The following is a 3,175-nucleotide window of genomic DNA, read 5'->3' on the forward strand; positions in this document are numbered from 1 at the left end:
TCAAAAAAATAAGAAAAGGTATTTTGTACTTGGATGTTTCTAAAGTTGGCCCATTTAAATAGTCTTTTTTTAAAAGAAGGGTTTAAATTATTATCTTTTACTTTATTTTTTAAAAGATTTTATTTATTTCTAGAGAGAGGGCAAAGGAAAGACCAAAAGAGGAACAGGAACATTGATGTGGGAGAGAAACATTGATTGGTTGCCCACCCCCTCCCACGTGTTCCTGGGGACTGAATTGCAAACCTAGGTATATGCCCTGACCTGGACTCAAATCTTTTTTTTTAAAATATATTTTATTGACTATACCATTACAGTTGTTCTATTCCCCCTCTTCATTCCCCTCCACCTGCACACTCCCTCCCCCACTATTCTCCCCCCCTTAGTTTATAACCACGTGTCTCAAGTTCTTTAGATTCTATATTTCCCCCACTATTCTCGCCCTCCCCCTATCTATTTTCTACCTACCATCTATGCTATTTTCTGTGCCTTCTCCCCCCTTCTCCTCCTCCCACCCCCCTGTTTCTAACCCTCCATGTGTTCTTCATTTCTATGGTTCCACTCCTGATCTAGCTGTCCTCTTGGTTTGCTTTTGTTTTAGGTGTGGTTGTTAATAACTGTGTGTTTGCTGTCCTTTCACTGTTCATATTTTTCATCTTCTTTTTCTTAGATAAGTCCCTTTAGCATTTCATATAATAAGGGCTTGGTGATGATGAACTCCTTGAACTTGACCTTATCTGAGAAGCACTTTATCTGTCCTTCCATTCTAAATGAAAGTTTTGCTGGATAAAGCAATCTTGGCTGTAGGTCTTTGGATTTCATGACTTGGAATACTTCTTTCCAGCCCCTTCTTGCCTGTAAGGTCTCTTTTGAGAAATCCGCTGACAGTCTGATGGGTACTCCTTTGTAGGTGACTGTCCCCTTATCCCTTGCTGCTTCTAGGATTCTCTCCTTCATTTTGGTCTTGGCTAATGTAATTATGATGTGCCTTGGTGTGTTCCTTCTTGGGTCCAACTTCTTTGGGACTCTCTGAGCTTCCTGGATTTCCTGGAAGTCTATTTCCTTTGCCAGACTGGGGAAGTTCTCCTTTATTATTTGTTCAAATAAGTTTTCCACTCGTGGCTGTTTCTTTCCCCCTTCTGGTACCCCTATAATCCGGATGTTGGAACGTTTAAAGATGTCCTGGAGGTTCCTAAGCCTCTCCTCATTTTTTTGAATTCTCATTTCTTCATTCCTTTCTGGTGGGATGTTTTGTTCTTCCTTCTGGTCCATTCCATTGATTTGAGTCCCAGTTTCCTTTCCATCTCTATTGGTTTCCTGTGCATCTCCCTTCATTTCAATTAGTTTAGCCTTCATATGTTTCTCTAATTTGTGACTATGTTCCTCTAATTTGTGACTATAATCTACCAGTTCTGTGAGCATCCTGATAAATAGTGTCTTGAATTGTGCTTCTGAGAGGCTGGCAATTTCTCGGTCGCTTAGAGTTATTGGCTCTGGGACCTTGAGTTCTTCTTGCGCCACCTTTTGGGCTGTTCGTGCCTGTTCCGTAGCAGGATCAGAGCCCTAAAGTGTTCACTAGAGCAGGGCAACTCAGTCGCTGGGTTGTGACGTTGTATGTGGGGGCAGGGTCAAAGAGGGACAATGGCTTCCCTCTGCCGCCGGCTGCCGCGACCCCCACCGGCACCGCAGCCACCCACCACCGTCACCAGGCCCATGTGTTTCGTTCCACTGCAGGGAAGTGTGCCACCGCTGTCAGCCCTCCACCACTGGGTTCACCCCCTGTGGCCTGCGTGGTCCGTCTCACTGTGCGTGACTGTGCGACCCCGGTCAGTCTGCCCCGCACCCCGACTGGTTCTGGGCTGCCTGCATGCCTAGGTTGGGGGATCTGTCCTGCCCGACCCAGCTCCGCTGCTGGCTCTGCCTCTCTTACCACCCCCGTTGAACGGTTCGTAGTTGTTGGACTTCCGTATAATTCCATTTTCTGGTCTTTGGGTGTGTCCTAGTTCTCCAAAACTTTTGTTGTATTCAAACTTGGTTGTGGGAGAAGGCACAGTGTTTCCACCTATGCCTCCATCTTGGCGGAAGTCCCTCCGGACTCAAATCTTTTGCTTCCCATGACAGGTCCCAATCAACTGAGTCACACTGACCAGGGTTATTTTTTTTTAATTGTTGTCCTACTTTAAGTGGTTTTGTTTGTTTGTTTGTTTGTTTCCCAGTCAATGAAAGAGAAATGTTATTGAGGCCCCAGCGTCACAGGGATTAGGCAGAAGACCGCCTTATAGGCCAGAGGAGGTGATAGAGGGGGCTTATTTAACTTTCTCTTTGGGGTGCAGGTTGTTGGTGTGGGCACATTTCTTTGTGCTATCGTTGACAGCGTGGTGGTGCAGGTGGGCATAACACTTGGCGGTAGATCATCTTGTCGCAGTTGTACTTATGGGCGAGCTGGAGGACCAAAGACTCGCTGACGCCAACACCCAGACGAAGCACCAAGTGCAGGGTGGACTCTTTCTGAACATTGTAGTCTGAGAGAGTGCAGCCACCCTACAGCTGTTTGCCCGCAAAAATCAGTCGCTGCTGGTCAGGTGGGATGCCCTCCTTGTCTTGAATTTTAGCTTTGACATTCTCAGTGGTGTCACTGGGCTCAACTTCAGGGGTGATGGTCCTGCCAGTCAGGGTCTTTGCAAAGATCTGCATCTCTGGGAATGCTGCAGGTCACCACCACCTGTCTGCTGGGAATGCTGCACAGTCACAACAAGCAACACACTCCGCCACCTCATTGAGAAGAAAGAGTTAAGTGATTTTGAAATTGCCTTAGTTCTCTTATTACCTAAACAAATTCAATTTTGGTTGTTATTTTTTGAAATATTCAGATTATACATGGATCAAATAATTTAGTCTTTATGCTTTACAAAAATGGTAATGCTAATATGGTAAATCCATATCCTTAAAAATGTACAGGATGATTATTCCAAACTGCTGTAGAATCACCATTTATATGCTTTATACCATGTGTTATAATTTTTCATACTTACATAATTTCTCCATGAAATTGTAATGATCTTGAAGACAGAATCTCTTTCTTCCTCACGTCTGACAAAGAGTATTGGTTCCTAACAATCAGTGTAACACATAGCATGTAAGAAACATGTTTTATTCTCTAATTTTTATTGATTATGAC

The 3,175-nt window shown here is 44.3% G+C and overlaps 1 pseudogene; it reads right to left on the reverse strand.

Annotated features, from left to right (window-relative positions):
* Positions 1-2,208: 2,208 nt before the first annotated feature.
* Positions 2,209-2,691, reverse strand: LOC118983674 (ubiquitin-like; annotated as a pseudogene).
* Positions 2,692-3,175: the final 484 nt, after the last annotated feature.

This window comes from Sturnira hondurensis, unplaced genomic scaffold (assembly GCF_014824575.4).
Source record: "Sturnira hondurensis isolate 20B ecotype Veracruz unplaced genomic scaffold, ASM1482457v3 Scaffold0002840, whole genome shotgun sequence".
Classification (NCBI taxonomy): domain Eukaryota; kingdom Metazoa; phylum Chordata; class Mammalia; order Chiroptera; family Phyllostomidae; genus Sturnira; species Sturnira hondurensis.